General features: G+C 44.1%; 2 long non-coding RNA genes across 3 annotated transcripts in view; both read left to right on the top strand.

The window, feature by feature from the left end:
* LOC138472359 (uncharacterized) overlaps positions 1–17215 on the top strand; it is a 140795-nt gene that overhangs the window by 26725 nt on the left and 96855 nt on the right. The gene's annotated exons all lie outside the window — the stretch shown is intronic.
* On the top strand, positions 12592–13756 carry LOC138472360 (uncharacterized). Its single transcript, XR_011268590.1, has 3 exons — positions 12592–12815; positions 12992–13102; positions 13486–13756. It is a non-coding gene; the product is annotated as an uncharacterized lncRNA (long non-coding RNA).

Raw genomic sequence — 17215 nt, 5'->3', positions numbered from 1 at the left:
GCCACCAGCATGCAAGAAGGCAAACCTCACAAAAGACAGCACAGTAATGCAAGATATATATGATTTGACCAGGATCACTGTATCGTCTGCTGGCAACACTTTGGTTCCACAGTCTTTTATTCACCTTTTGGACTAATCGTTTATACTCATCTTTGGAGGGGATTGCCTAGGTTTTAGAACGCCCCATATGAACAAACCAATTTCTAGACCTTCACCATACGAATGACATGTTAATTTTTATAGCAACCCCTATCTGGTGCACGAACATTGCTGATAATAGCACCTCTTTTGCTGCAAAACCAAGTACATATGCAGGTAGGTTTATAAACTTCAGACATAGGAAAGGTTCAGCCAGCATTGCTGCAATGTGCTCTTCTAATCTTTCATATGAACACACATCTCTGCAATGCGTGTTTAACACACTGAGCTAACGTCTGAACCATTGTGTCACTCAATTTATCAATATGGATTTCAACTTTGGCTAATGCACATGATCAACATAATTCCCACAAGAATGAAAGAATGCTACAGAAGTTGTGCAGTACGGAACACACAAACTATGCATTCCACAGTGAACACAGAAAGCATTACATAATTAATTGTTCAAGGCAGAATGTACTTGTCAAAACAGGTTTAGCGCCTCAGGAGCATGCCATAAAATCTCCTGGCGTGTGCTATTTAAGTCTGGTGAACAATGGAATCTTACTTTAGATCAGGCAGCCTTGTGGGGGCCTCCTCCAAGTTGGGGGCCCTGGGCAAGTGCCCCTTTTGTCCTCCCATAAAGACGTCTCTGCCCCACCCCACGCACCCCCACATACTAGCTCCAACCTGCAGACAGACCCCTCCCCACGCACACTCCCTCCTGTCCGTCTTTCATCCAGCTTGCCTCGTCTCTATTCGTCTGAGCGCAGCCACCCTAACCGCCACACTTGAACTCCGCCAAACACTGTATGGCAGACTGAAGAATGTATTCAGTAAACGTACACATGAGAAGAATCCTGAGCGTTTACCGGGCATTTGATCTCAAATGGGCTCTGAGGGTGGGCAATGCATTGCACTGAAAACACACCTTAGGTCTAGCAATTGGATCAATTTGGAGGAGTATAATCAATTACAGTGGAATCTTCATTTGTAGTCAGCACTGTATGAAACCCTAAAAACATATGAAGGCGCGCATTGCCGCCACAACTAGACATGTACGTTGGGAATGTTTGCACTTCAAGGACCTGGTAATAGTAAAGTATCACTCTAAGATACACTCAGAGGGTGAGCTTCCATCTTTTTATTTATTTGTGAGACTAAGCACTACTCTTTGCACATGGATTGAATCTAGGGGGCAGAAATGGTTGTTTGTGCAGTTTACCTATTTTGTTTCCCTGCATCCCGTACCTTCATAGCCTAGCCGAAGGCGTCACTCCCACACACCCCTGCACACACATATAACACAAACACTATTGCACGAGACTTCTGCCACAAGTATGAATCTACCTTTCATGACAAAAAAATGCGAACTGTAGCTACTCACATAATTTCTATCCACTTAAACACAACCTCCCTAGATTAGTTCATAGTATACCTCCTTTCCACCCATTCACTTGCCATTCAGACATGGGTAACTAGCAGGGCTATGACCACCCTCTCATAACTTTAAGGGCTGAAATGCACACACGCACAATAGCACCTACCAATTTCCCCATATCTGGACTTGGGACCCTCCGAGGGCGTTCAACCAACAGCGCGAGGGGGCCATAATTTTGGTGAAAGGCGCCATACAAATGACAAAATAAATGAATGAATATGCCAGGCTACCAACAGTGCACAGGAGCATTTTACATGTTCATGATGCATGTGTCCACAATGTATACAAACACTCATCTTGTAACTTATATTCATGCTACTGCACTCAAAATAAAGGCCAGCATTACCTTCTATATCATTTGATGAAGCTGCACCAACATTATACACCAGAAATTCCACTGTATATCACGTTCCTATAGCTGTGCCCACAATATATGCCAGCAATGCCTTTGTAAATGTCTTTCATGAAACGTGTCTTCATATGAGGTATTCATTTTACAACTGATGGTTTCTTATTACGGTTGGTCTGAGTCTGCATTGGATGTCATGAACATGCTTCTTGGTGTTGCCTGTTTTTGCCCTGACTGCTCCCAGGAGAGGCACCCAGGTTGCAACAGCGGCATATTCTTTGTCATTAATTTTGGATTATCTTGCTAGTTTTCTGCATAGTTTGGATAGCTATTTAATACCCTACACTTTTTCTCTTATGATGAACCGAGCATAGGTGATGTATTTACAGTGCTTGTTACTTTGATCTTTTAAGGGTGTGGCATTTGTATCCATTGTCATTTGACAGGCGTTCATAGAGTGCTAGGCAATGCTTGCACTCTCTGGTGTACCTGCCCGGTAGCTTATATATGCAATATTGTCCCTTGGGACTTGGCTTAGGTGCTGGATTCCATTTCATCACTAGGAGCTTACTTCATTTTGGATCACATGACTACATCATGTGATCTTTTCTGGAACTGTTTAATGTCAGTTCCGTAGCCGCGTACGATTGTTTACATCTTTCGCGCCTGGAGACGTTATTCCTCTATTTGGCTTTGAGCGGTCAGTGTGATCCTGCAGGTTTCACCTGCATACCTCTCAACTCACACGCTTTTGGCCAGTGGAGTAACTTTGCTGAAAATGTTGGGGGGGACATGACATCTGAAGAAAAGGTGCCCCAGTCAAATGAATGGGGACAAAATGGTATGCCATGAACAAACACTCCTGTCCCCCCTAAAATTACGCCCATGATTTTGGCAGATGTCACCCGCCACTTAGGCACATCTCTCACACGCCAAGTTCCCTACACGCCCATAGGAATCAATGGGCTTTCGCCCGCCAAATACAAAATGGGGTGTTTTCTCCCACCCAGGGGCCATGAAAAGTTGAGAGCTATGCACCTGTCTGTTCATAGATCTCATTGTGGTTTACTACGGGATTTACCTACATCATCCTCGGGATACATATATTTTTTATTTACTGTTTAGGGACAGCTACACTATGCATAATGAAGAGGGATTCCTATCGCTACAATACGTATTACCTTTCGGGGGGCACTAGACAGCATTTTTGGGAAGTAGGTTTACACAACGTTTTTAGACTATCTTGGGTCTTTATGCAGTATTTCAAGGAGACAATTCAGTTTCAACCTTCCACTTTCTTGTTTGCAGAAGCCCCTTGAGAACCAGCGAGATCACTCAAATTACTACAGCGCTGTTCAGACATGTGAAACTACGTATTAGGCAAGAAGGTTAGTTTCTCTCATTTTACCATCATTATGGTTTGTAGGTGGGAGTGTTTTGATGGGATTGTTGCAGCTTAATCATTAAGTATACTTTTGATTCGTTGTAGGAACACTACAAGGAAGTGCCCCTGAAGATGGGACTTGACCCTGAAACACGTTGGGCTCCTTGTTTGGATGTTTAGGTGTTCATTAGGCGATTAGGTGACTTATTTTATTGTTTTGTATTGTCTATGAGGATTGTCTCCGACCTTTTTTTTTCATTATAAATGTATGTCACTCATTCTAACAACACACACATCTATTGATTATGTTATGTAACTTGTGCTCATGAAGCATTGTTAAAATATTATTTTCTTAATATCAAATATATCCACTTAAGTTGATTTCGGTGGGCAATCTTTTTTGATTTCACTTCATGAAAGTGTGAGGTTGAGATCTGGACGGTTTTCTTTCAGACAAGTTTGTAGCCTTAGCTTGGGGTTTGTTATTGGGCACTACCCCTTTCAATTACGCACCTGCAATCTAAATACTTGTATTGCCAAAATTACTTCCACTAGTGATTTGAGTGTGTTCTCCATGTTCTTTTTTCATGAAATCACGCCCACAATATATGCCAGCATTGCCACTATAACTCACTTTCATGAAGCTGCACCAACATAAGTATGTGTGGCCTTTGTCACTTCCATGTGGCTACACGTACAACATGAGTCAACATTCCACTGTAAATTACTTTCATGAAACTGATATGATATAATATGGCATTTATAATGCGCCTATACACAAGTGTTTCAAAGCGCGACGAGGCAAGGGTGGGGGAACAGAGGGAAGACAGAGACAATGATCTTAATAGGCCAGGTGACATTGAGATCGCGCAAGTGCAGGGGAGGGGGGAAAGGGAAAGTGCAGTTAGGGGGAGGGGGCAGTGCAATACATAGGATCAACAGTAAAAAATAAATAGAATACCTAAAACATTAGGTAAAAGGATGGCCAGCTAGTGGTAAGTGCAGGGGTAAGTGCAGACATCAAGTGTCAAGAGCTGGTGGGGACTGTGGGGATACAGAAACAGTCCCCAAATGCTGGGGTTGCATGGGAGGCTGTGCAGGTGTGCAGGTGGTGGGGGGGCTGGGCCCAAATTCAGAGGGTAGCCAGGTGACCAGTGCAGTTTCAGTCAGGAGTATAGCAGGGGAGAGGAGGAGAGAAAGCAGAAGCAAAGAGGAAGGCCTTGAGGTGCTTCCGGAACCAGAGATGGTTCTCCTCAAGTTTCAGGGAGGCTGTTCCAGAGAGAGGCTCCAGGCGAAGAAAGAGATCTACCACCAACTCGTTGCTTGGAGAAGTGACTGACCCTGAGAGAGTTGAAGGCAGATGAGCGAAGAGCTCGAGAAGAAAGATATTTAGGAAGAAAGAGTTGGAGGTGTTGAGGCCCCAGAAGGCCTTGTGGACAATGCAGAGGGTTTTGATCCTAATCCGTGCAGCCATTGTGAGCCAGTGCAGCGATTTCAGTCCTGGAGGGATACAAACCCTGCGTTTGAGGCCAAGGACAAATCTTGCAGTCCTGTTCTGGATGAGTTGCAGAGAGTAGACGCAGTCAGATTTAGAAAGAGACTGTTGCAGTAGTCCAGCCTAGAAAGAACCAGAGCTCTGGAGACAGTGATCTTCTGGGGGAAGGAGAGGAAAGGAAGAATACCTCTGAGGAGGTGCAGCTGGTAGTGTGACTTCTTAGAGACGTCAGAGATGTGAGGAGAGAAGGAGAGAGTGGAGCCGAAGATGACCCCAAGGTTTTTAGTCTCACAGGTGGGAGAAGGAAGAGGGCCAAAAGAGGCCATCCAGGGAGAGACAGGAAAGGAGGGAGCAGGTGTGCTGATGAGGAGAATCTCAGTCTTTCTGGCATTAGATAGCGGACAGACAGTGAGAGATGAGAGAAGGAGAAGAGGTGGTGGAAGAGAGCCTGAAAATGAGCTGAGTGTCATCCGCATAGCACTGAAAGTTGGGGCAGAGAATGGCAATGGGGTGGGCAAGAAGTGCCAGGTATTGGTTGAACAGCCAGGGAGAGAGGTTAGACCCTGGGGAACACCACCAATAGAGATAGAGATAGAGATAGAGATAGAGGAGAGGACGGACGCAAGTTGGACCTGGGACGGTCAATCGGACAGGAAAGAGGTCAGCCAAGCCAGGGCCTGATTGGTGATACCCAGATTATCACGGAGACGGTTGAGCAGGATGGCATGTTGACCGTGTCAAAGGCAGAAGAGAGATTAAGTAATATGAGGACACATGGGGTATTGGAGTCAAGGTTGGAGAGCAGGTCTTCAACGATGTTCAGGAGAGCAGGTTCCGTGCTTCTGGCAGCTCTAAGGCCAGACTGATGGACATGGAGACAACCAACCAATTCAGTGTGACGATTAAGCTGGGAGATGGCCAGCTTTCCAGGAGTTTGCCCAGGAAAGGAGGGATGGAGATTGGGTAGTTATCAGGGCAGGAGGGGTCGGCTGAGGGTTTCTTAAGAAGAGGGTGAACAAGGGAGTGCTTCAGGGGCAAGGGAAGACTCGAAGGAGTGGTTGCAGAAGTTGCTAAAGCAGGAGCCATGGTGTCAATGTGGTCCTTGATGGTTTTAGAGGAACAGGGGAGAACCTGTTTCGACAAAACTTTCATAGATCAGACTTGTCTAGGTCTAGAAACCTTGTCTGGGGAGAACAGAGGAAAGGCAGAGAAGGAGGGAGGAGAGGTGGCCACAGAAGGGCCAGAGGAAGAGAGGCCAATAGGGGTTGGAGCAGGAGAGGAAGAGAGAGAGGACAGGATATCCTGAGTTTTAGAGATGAAATGAGAAACCAGGGCCGTGCAGAGGGCCTGGGAGGGGACAGGCGAGGTAGAGACTGCAGCAGGATTGGCCAGCTCATTGCAGATTTTAAAGAGTTCAGCTGAGTGCCAATATATGCCAGAATTATCTTTGTAAATGACGTATATAAAACTGCACTCACCACGTGGTCCGTGCAGAAGGGATGTGACCTAGCAGTTCCGGCTGGACTGCTCCTTTTGGGGTGGGACGAAGCACAATTTGCACATGGCCTTTCCCCTTCTGTAAAGGCTTGGCAGGCTGAAAAACGATGGCCTGGAGGGTTGCCCAGAGCAGTGTACATGGTTATGATTAATTTAAAATCCTCCAGTCATCACCTTTTTGTTTTGCTTAAGTCACCCACAATATATGCCAGCATTGCGAATGTAAATCCCTTTCATGAATCTGCCCCATGAAATACACAAACATTTCCACAGTATATTGCTTCCATGATACTGCACGCAGAATATGTGTTAGCATTGCCAGTTTGATTCACTTTGATATTGGTACAAAATAATTGGTGTCATTTCCCTCTAAACTGTGCCAATATATGCCGGAATTATCGGTGTAAATGGCGTTTATGAAACTGCACACACCGCGTGGTCTCATGCAGAAGAGATGTGACATTAATTAAGGTCTATTATGTAAAGTTTTGCCAGCCCCTCCCTGCCCACACACACACACACGCAGACACCCACAGACACACACTCATGCACCATTATGTTCAAACACTCATAAACATCACTACATTCAAATACACATTCATACACTTTAGTTAAAGAAACATACCTTTACATTCAGCGATCATCTGCTGAGTCTTATCTATGGGCAGAGCGGCAGTAGAGAATGGATTCAGCAGCTGCAGTGGGCATAAGGATTGGAACATGTGGGACCCCCGCCCCGCAGGACTGGAACATAGTTTGGTTGCCTGGTATCCAGCCGGACAGTTTGGGGCACCTGTAGGCATCTCATTTCTATACACTTTTTTTTATTTTTTAAAGTGATCTAAGTGCTCAGTTCTCAACCAATGACCATCCCTGTGGGAGGCAGGAGGAGCCCACTGAGGATGGAGAAGAGGCCCAAGGGAGGTGACATCTCCCCTCCCCTGGCTCTGCCACTGGGTTGATGGGGAGAAGGTTCTTAGTCGCCAATCTGTGATCCTCTTTTGGATGGTAAAGATGGAAGACCTTGCGGCGTACACCAGAGCCCAACCGGGCAGTGAATTGTGGACAAGTCATATAGCTTTGAATTGGTCCATTCCATTGTCATGAAGCAATGGAAGGACTTCAGAGCTAGTGTGATCTATTCTTATATTCTTAGGTCAAATATTAACCAAACAGCATGATTCTAGGCTCTTTGGTTCATTAGTGAGTATTGTAAGTTGGATCCCGGTAATGTGATGTACTCTAAACTCGTCTTGTATAACATAGCTTCTGCCGTTTTGGCAGCCTCTCGATGCATTGTTATGGAAAAGGGGGATGGGAAGCTGTAGGGTTAGTTGGGGGGAAAGGGGTAGGCAGGTGAGAATCCTACGCTGTTGAGGAGTGCAGGCTGGAAGTACCTGATTCCTAGGCGCCGTTATGTTTCTGAGCAGTTCCGGGTGAGGACACATGGGATGACTGTATATTTAGAGAGGAGAGCCCGAGTGTCACATGCATGCTCAATTCACTACCAGTGCAGGTGTCCTGAGAGAGCTGCTAGCCTGGAAGGATGCATATGAGGTAGAGACAGAAGTGCTCCTGAGGAACGCAGAGGGAGATCTATGTGGCTCCATGTTAGCGTGCAGGGCAGGAGACTGTGTGTCATTGTATTTATCAGACCGGGTACTCCTGACTGCCCTTGGTTTTGTTCATATGATGGTTTTCGGAGGTGAAAGTTAGGGTCACATTGCAGTTTCCGTGTCCCCGCTTCATGAGTGCTAACGGGCGATATTGATGTCCCAGATCTGTCATTGACGGGCAATACTGTCATTTCCTGCTTGGCAATATAATGTAATGCAGCATTAGCTCAGTCTCTGCTTCCAGCTACAGAGCATGTCAGTTTAACAGTCACGATTCAGTGCTGAATACCTATGGGGGGACTGTCTGGGGCAGTTGCAGAGGGAAATGTAAGTAAACATACAACGAAGCACTAAACACCAATGGGATATCTTTATGGGATTACCTTAGTTACTAAGAGAACAAGCACCACAAGTATGTGCTTAGATTCGGAGAATGAGAACTGTATGTTACTTTGGCAATATGCTCTAAGACTTCAGGCCATTACCGCATAAGGTAATGCCCCTGGGGCCCATAGTTACAGGCCTGATGGTAGCGAGGGCCTTACCGAAGGCTGCTGGGGCATAATCTATGCGGTAATGGCCCACAGTCGAGGGCATATTGCCCGGCCTGTAAGACTGGGGTTCTAATGTTTTTTTTTTGCCCGGCTGCGAGACGGGTTGCGTTTCGCAGCCAACGAAAAAAAAGTTAAAAAAATGCCTGCCGCGGACAGAAACACGTAGTCCGTTTTCTCTTTCCGCAGTGGCTTGACTAAACAAAGAAAATGGCTGCCATGGAAGGGGAGAAGGGACCATGCGTAGTCCCTTCTCCCATTCCATGGCGGCCATTCACATACATTGAAAAAAAAGTAAACTGAAAAAATGGCCACCATGGAACAGGGAGAAGGGACTACGTGTGGTCCCTTCTCCCTTTCCAAGGTGGCTTAAAAGAAAAAAAAAAGAAATTGAATACTGATGCGAGGGACGTGAGCGGGCTTACCGTGATGTAAGGCTCGCAAATACACCAATCGGTGCGTTTATTTCATTCAAAATAACCCTCGCCGGGCACTAATGCATGGTGCTCTCTGCCCCCTTGATGTGGGACGGGATATTTGTAGGGATGAGTGGAATGATCAGTAGGGTACTTTGGTCTGTGTTTGACCGGGTAAAAACCAAGGATTGGCCTAAAACGGCAGATCCCTGGTTAAGGTGACATACTACGAAGCACAGATGTAAACCCCTGGATACAGGGAGAACCCTTTCTACGTGGCTTGAAAGGCCAAAATGTAGGTGGTAGCAATATGACTGAACACATTTAAGAGAAAAGAACCCCTAAAACACAAAGGCCAACATTGGGGTCCCTTATCTTGCTCATAGATACAGGACCTGAAAGCTGTCACTGCATCTGCAGTGGAAGATGATTGCAGCAGGAAAACTCCCGACTCTGCAGCCCGCTAGCCCCTACTAGCAGTGTCTCTTTAAAGACACTCTGCCGCGTCACATTCACAAGTCTAGCAGGTGAGAAGCAGACTACTTGTCCTGAAGCACCCTGCTTTCCCACACGGATCATCAACATTTACTTGTGTCAGTTATTAGAACATTGTGCAGAGTGTACCGCAAATGAGGTCTCTCTGAGGTCACTTTGAAGGTTATGGCCAAGATGAGAGGGCCCTTGCAAACAGCCTTCCAGCCCCATGAACAATCAATACTTATGAATGCTCTTTCTCTATAATGTAAAAATCATAAATGTACTGAGGCATCCACTCGAAATACAGATGTCTACACCCCACAATGTGAAGAAGTGTCAACTGGATCATGTTGAAGCCTTAGCTAAGGATGAAGAATTAACTATAAAACCAGCCGACAAAGGCAGAGCCATAGTCGTAATGGACACGAAGGACTATATAAGAAAATGTGTAGAACTTCTCGATGATACTAACACATATACGAAGCTGGACGGAGATCTCCTCTTTAAAATACGTACATTGATCACGAGAGTAGTGGAAGAAGCTGTAGAAAATGACTGGATCAGCAACAAAACGAGTGAGTTTCTTATTAATCAAAATCCCATTACACCAGTGTTTTATGGACTACCAAAGATCCACTAGAACCGGAATGATCCTCCCCTCAGGCCCATAGTGGCCGGAACAGAGAGCATATTCGATCCACTGGCTATATACATTGATCGTTTATTACAACCACTTATTCAAGTAATTCCAACTTACCTTAAAGACACGACTGACTTCATCAATTGTATACAAGAAGTTAGAGCATTGAGTGATGACTGCATACTTTTTAGTATGGATGTCTGTAGCCTATATACTTCTATCCCGCACGATGAAGGGATTCAATCTGTGGAGTGGCTACTCTTGAATTCACAAGCAACCAGAGGAGATCCACAACTCATCATGAACTTACTGAACCTGATACTTAGGAACAACTATTTTAGATTCCAAGGTAATTACTATCTACAAATCACGGGGACATCAATGGGGTCAGCAATGGCCCCAGTGTACGCCAATACATTTATGTATAAGTTTGAATATACTCACGTCCTGGAAAATAGTGATTGGTCAGACAAGATACTACTATGGAAACGTTTCATCGACGATATCTTTGGCATCTGGTGTGGAACACAGGAGGAACTAACATCATTCTTCAATTACCTTAACTCAACACATCACAGCATTAAGTTCACCATGGAAAGAGGGGCCCCGTCTCTACATTTCCTAGATGTCTGCTTGGAAATCAAAGACAATCAGATATCAACGAATGTCTACCATAAACCCATTGATGTGAACAACTTACTACATTTCTCAAGTTTTCACCCGAAATCTATGTTGGACAGCTTGCCTTACAGTCAAATCCTAAGGCTCAAAAGAATTATTTCTGACCCTGCAGGCCTTAATATGGAGTGTACTAAACTTATGGACAAATTTGAGAAGAGGGGTTATCCACATTCAGTTTTAACAGCAGCTAAAGAGAGATCCTCAGCCATAAGCAAAGAACAACTATTGACTCCAAAAGTTAAAAACAAAGACACACGGCTACTTTATATCTCTAAATATTCCCGACAAAGCTTTCAAGTAGGGAGATGCATTAAGAAGCACTGGGGTATTCTCCATAGTGATCCTCTCCTACAGGAGTTATTCCAAAAAACCCCCATGATGGCTTTCAAAAGAGGACAAAATCTTAGGGACAAGCTAGTGAGAGCCGAGAAGCCTCCGAAAGAAAAACAGATGTTGTTAACTTCAAGGAAAAAGGGAACATATCCTTGCTTAGCTTGCTCACACTGTAACAATATGATTAAAGGAGAATTTGTAACACATCAACTGACCGGTAAAAAATATAAACTGAAGGATTTTGCCACCTGTATTTCTACAGGAGTGATATATGCCATCAAATGTCCATGTGGTAAATTGTATGTTGGTCAGACCACTAGAGCAGTTAAAGAGAGAATAACGGAACACAAGTCCAACATTAGATTTAACAATGTGAAATCTCCCCTTGCCAGGCACTTCTCACAATCTTCACAAACAGTAGCCCAAGTGAAGTATATGGTCCTAGAGGTTGTCAAAAAACCATATAGAGGGGGTGATTACCAATCAATGCTATCACGCAGAGAAAAATATTGGATAGATCTTCTGGACACTCTTAGCCCCAGAGGACTCAATGAGGAGTTTTCCTTGACATGTTTTATTTGAAATACATGTGACTGGATAAGTTTTTACTTTCTGTTGACCTTTACAATATGACAAGATTATTGTCTCACTGTATGTGTTCACATCCGCATGTAGCTCGCACTGGCATCATGCACCTGTGGCAGTGTACTTGAAGTTGGTATTAATGTACAGTGGAATACCTGTTAAACATTGACAAGTCCGGGATTTGTCAACCGGCCCGCTGAATTAATGGGTTGTCAAGCAGAATATTGTCATAGTTATTATGTAAGATTTACTATGCATCTGATGTTCATTTAGAGCACCATTAATCAGTAATGAACGTTAATTTGTGTAGGAATGTTAATATCATTGTATATTAAGGATATCATTACCTGCCACCTACCCAGCACCGCCTGCCACTGTGACCACTCTATAATCCTTAACATTTGTTTATATCTTCATTTGGTCCCTTTTTAAACCCATTTTTTGTGACATTCGTCAGCAGCGGAATATTACTAATTTTGCTCTATATACAGCACCATTGCACTTGTCTCATCATTTAACATTGCTACCATGGAACGTCCTATTTTTCAATATTTTCATTAATGTTGGCTACATTTTAGTACATTAGGTACATAAGCAGTAGTGTCATTAAACTCCATTCTATGATGGCGCCCATGCACCACATCGATTCCTGTATAACCTGTTTGTTCTTAGACTAGAGCACATAGTCCGTCATCTATGTTGCCCATTCGAGCATGATCGTTGCAAGCAGCCCCCTAGATACCAGTCCGCAGTCTGGGTCGGCTTCCCTAGCGACAGCATAGCCCACCTTAACCCTTGAGAGGCATGCTCCGCCCGCAGTTTTCTACTCGCGGCCGGAGCCTTTAGCCTGTGTATTTCAAGAAGTTTCAAAACGCGAGCGGGATTTTCAGACGCAGCCTTCGAGCGGCTTACACCGTGAATCCCGGATTACTAACATTTTGGTCTACTTGTATCCAAGCCGTGGGTAAGCATTAGAACCTTCAATGTAGCACTTATCCATAGGTCACTTGCATTTATAATACTACTATATTCATTAGGGCATTTGGACAATAGATAACTAGACAATTTATTTTGTTGTAGGATTCGTTCTTTAGAACACTTGAGAAACTCATTGCATCCTGAGGACTTAACTACCACTGGGCACCATCTTTAGCCCGCAGCATTTTAAAGAGCATTTAACCATCTTGGACTTGACTGCATATCTAGTGAGAGGTATGCCTTTACATTTACTCTCTGAGCTCCATTAGCTTGTTTTCTCAGGCTATCTATTAGCATTTTTGAATATGTCTCAGAACATACACCTATTTATTGGAGTTTGTAAGTGACATTCTGTTTTAGTCAGTTCAGACGTTATTATTATATCATATGATTGTTCTTTAAACATTTAGATTGCCGCCCTGACAGAGAAGTTGTTCACTCGTCCTGAATTTTGAGGACCGACACCCGCACATCACGCCCTTGAGGCTGTCACTTTTTCTTTTCAAGAACACTATTTAAAGGTATGTTAGTCTCTACCTGTGCTTTCCAATCCGTGTCCTGTAACAACATCTGGGTATCTTCTGTGATGTTTTCATGTAGATAATTAATATGTTGGTTCACCTCATCTCGGCTATAATTCAGACAAATCAACTGTGAGGATTATTTATTGGTCACATTGCCAACTCCCCCTTGGAGGATAGGTGCCTTTGGAAGAATATGTAACTGGTTTAATACATATGATTGATATTTTGGTTCTTTAAAAATATAGGAATTTTAATGGATCATTCCACAATTATTGGGTTTTGCCTTTGCCTTTTTACATGCTTGGTGAGCGCTTTTGTTTGGGAGTATTTACTAGTCAAAAAACCTGACATGCGCTTTCTTCATTTCATTTTTCCTACAGTTTACAATTCACTTGGCTCTAGAAGAAGGGACAGGATCCCGAAACGCGTCAGCCATTTTTTACTTGAGTTGTGATTATATACGCACTGGGTCCACAAGGTCCCAAACAATTTGTATATTGTATATCATTTGACATTTGGTTTTGGTCTCAGCATCACAAGATTTATTGATGTGTATTTCTTCAATTAAAATGGTCTTTTACCATTGAACTCTAAAATTTGAAGCATTTGTTTGTCTTGAAATTATATGATTAAATATTTTACATCACCATATATCTATGCTTTATTTTAGATTTATTCTTAACCGTTATTATACAGGATACCAATAGTGTGCAGGGGACGGGAGGGCTCCTACCTTTGGATCCTCTTTTTTCTCAGTACGGATAGGTATTTGTGATCCTGTGCCAGGGTCACGTTTCCTCCCTCGGACCTTAAAAGATTACTTAAAATTATCTACACTCACTTCTTAAAGATTTTGAATATGTTAGGTGTGTGCATCTACATTCCCCTCTACAATCCACTCGAAATACAGCCTGCTCTCTCTTTCCATTTAGCGCTTTGAAGCGGCCTTAGGTCAGCTGTAAGTGCTACATCAGCAAACTAAGATTGATGCTGCCTGCTTTTCTCTTACTCTATTTCCCAGTCTCCCTGCCCCCTCCATTCATCAAGTATTATCAGCACAATCCATTTGAGTAAAGAATTGTTGCATGTTTTCCTCACTCTTAATCAAGAGATATTAAATGTTAGGTTTTTGCTATGTTAGACTGCAATGTATTGCCCACATATGGACACATCTTCGACTCCACACTCTCCTTCTCTCCTCACATATCTGACGTCTCTAAGAAGTCACACTACCAGCTGCACCTCCTCAGAGGTATTCTTCCTTTCCTCTCCTTCCCCCAGAAGCTCACTGTCTCCAGAGCCTTGGTTCTCTCTAAGCTGGACTACTGTTACAGCCTCTATCTAAATCTTCCTGCCTCTACTCTCCGCCCTCTGCAACTCATCCGGAACAGGACTGCAAGACTTGTCCTTGGCCTCAAGCCCAGGGACCGTATCTCGCCAGGACTGAAATCTCTGCACTGGCTCCCAGTGGCTGCGAGGATTAAGTTCAAAACCCACTGCATTGTCCACAAGGCCTTCTGGGGCCTGGGGCCAAAATACCTTCAACTCTCTCTTCCTAAATATCTTCCTTCTTGAGCTCTTCGCTCATCCACCTCCAACTCCCTCAGGGTCAGCCGCTTCTCCAAGCAACGAGTTGGGTGTAGATCCCTCTCCGCGGCAGGGGCCTCCCTCTAGAAGACCCTTCCTGCCTCCCTGAAACTTGAGGAGAACCATCTCCGGTTCCAGAAGCACCTCAAAACCTTCCTCTTTGCTTCTGCTTTCTCTCCCCCTCTCCCCTGCTAAATTCCTGACTGAAACTGCACTGAATCTGCAACTGGGCCACTCTCACCGATCTCAGTCCCTGGCCCAGCCACTCTCCCCTTACACTGCCTCCCTTTGCAACCCCTGCACTGCAGGACTGTCTCTGTATCCCTACAGCTCCCCTTCCCAGCACTTGTCTGCACTTACCCTGCACTTGCCACCAGCTGGCCCTTATTATTTATCCTGTTATTCTACTACCCCTGTACTGCACTTTCCCCTCTCCCTTTCCCCTTGCACTTTCCCTTCCCCTATGTCCATGCACTTGCGCGATCTGAATGACACCTGGCCTAGTAAGATCGTTGTCTGTCTTCCCTTTGTCCCCCCTCCCTGCCTCGTCGCGCCTTGAAACACTTTTGTATAGGCGCGTTACAAATGCCATATCATATTATATCAAATCATTTGCACGCATGTTTCCCTGATTTCTTCATGGGAGAAGGTGGTTTGGGCTCATTCTTGGGAGGATAGCTCATGGGCAACGTGCTCGCCTTGGAAGCAAGATGACACGGAGCAACACAGGTTCGATCCCGGGTCCGCGCTTAGAAACCCCAGGGTATTTAACCAATCAAATCATATCATATCATATCATATTTGCTATATTCGCTTGCATGGTGCAATATGGGGTCACTGTCAACAAAAAATCAGACTCACCTTTTGGTTCCAGGTCACTGTTGATTGGCCATCAGCCTAGGTCGCTTGCAGGCATGCCAGACCGATCCATGGTCAGCAGAATAGGCAGCTATCAGGTGAACTGGAGTTCTTTTGCTGTGACTGGGATCCTCTGCTGTTGTTAGATTATGTCATGTTAAATTGTTTTTGTATTGTGCCCTTCACCACTGTAGTAATCTTATGGGATCTACCCTTGTCACGAAGGTGACATATTGTGACCCTGTCAGGGCTACTCCAAACGTTGGTCTGCTGGTGTGAAGAAGAAGATACAAAAGGAGGAATAAAGAATATACATATAGAAATGAAAATGAAGTCAGGTAATAGATGAGGAGAAGTGATTTGTTATTTGATGGAAACAAGTTTAATGGGAACGATGAAAGGGGAGAATGTGTGTAGTAATATTGGTGTGTGTCATTAATCGGTGCTTGCATGAGAGCAGGATGAATGTGTGAATGGTTGAACAGGAAGCTTTCACATGCACAGCAACGTCTAGGTACGGAGTTGCCTAGTCCAAGAAATATGTACTGTATGGTTGCATGGTGGGCTTGAGATGTGCGCAAGCATGCCCTTGCAGTGTGGAGGCTTTCAACCCTTCTGTTTATAATAAACCGTTCCTGTAGGATAGGAGGGCGAGTTTTGCCGAGCCCGCTGACTGGATGTGTCAGCACCAAGATTCGGGCGTGTAAAGAAGTGTGGAGGCAGAAGTGGAGATATAATGAAATGATGGGTCCTCTGATCCTGCGTAGGTGGAATGTGTGGGATGTCGGTAATCTAAACCTACGGTAGGATTGTAAGCGTTTGGGGAGGTCCATCCTGAACCTCACGCTCGATTGAGACTGAACTTGGATTTCAGTGTGTTCTCCCCTATATCAGTAGCTGTAGTCCTAGCATCTTAGTTGCACAGGATTGCCATTACCGAGTAGCAGTATTAAACCCGCCAATGATGATAATTGCTGAGACTTGCAAATTGACAAATAAAGAAAAATAAAGGTAAGTAGACATAAACTAAAGCATGTTTATGGAGGAAGCCGACTGGGGAAGATTTGCACACAGCCTGAGTACAAATCCTATGAGGAAACGACCAGAACTCTCACCTCAAAACCTGCCAGTGGTGGTTTTTGTCAAATGCAATATTTTCAATCCTTTAAAAATACTTTCACATGGGATTCACCTACTGCCCTTGACCAACGCCCCTGCTTCATCCACTGAATCTGTGAATATAGAGTTGGAGAGGAGCCTTTGGACCCGCAGTATTTATATCTAAATGAGATGAGATGAGAATTGTCTCTCCAGTCTAGGGTGTTTTGGTGCTTTCTGGATGGACATGAATGGTCTTAATACCCCTAACACGATGTGTTGGTGAAAAGGGGTGCTTTTCTGTTGTCTTGAGGGACAGGAATACCAGCACAAAACTAAAATTACACAATTTAAAAGGTAAGTGGAGATAACTGATACTTCTCTAATGATAAGGCAAATATGCTATTTCTATAGCTCTATTTTAAGTGATTTATATAAAATATTTGTTTTGCAATAATTATCCACTCTAACAATTTTCTTAAAATAACTTTCAGATTTCAGAAGAACCACTAGCCCTTAATGTGTTTTTTAATATTTAGTGTCTTCTTAATTTCTTGTGAATTTGTA

Source organism: Ambystoma mexicanum, chromosome 8 (genome assembly GCF_040938575.1).
Source record: "Ambystoma mexicanum isolate Mex_15411 chromosome 8, UKY_AmexF1_1, whole genome shotgun sequence".
Classification (NCBI taxonomy): domain Eukaryota; kingdom Metazoa; phylum Chordata; class Amphibia; order Caudata; family Ambystomatidae; genus Ambystoma; species Ambystoma mexicanum.
The sequence above is the reverse complement of the archived record's forward strand: the minus strand, read 5'-3'. Positions and strand labels throughout refer to the sequence as shown.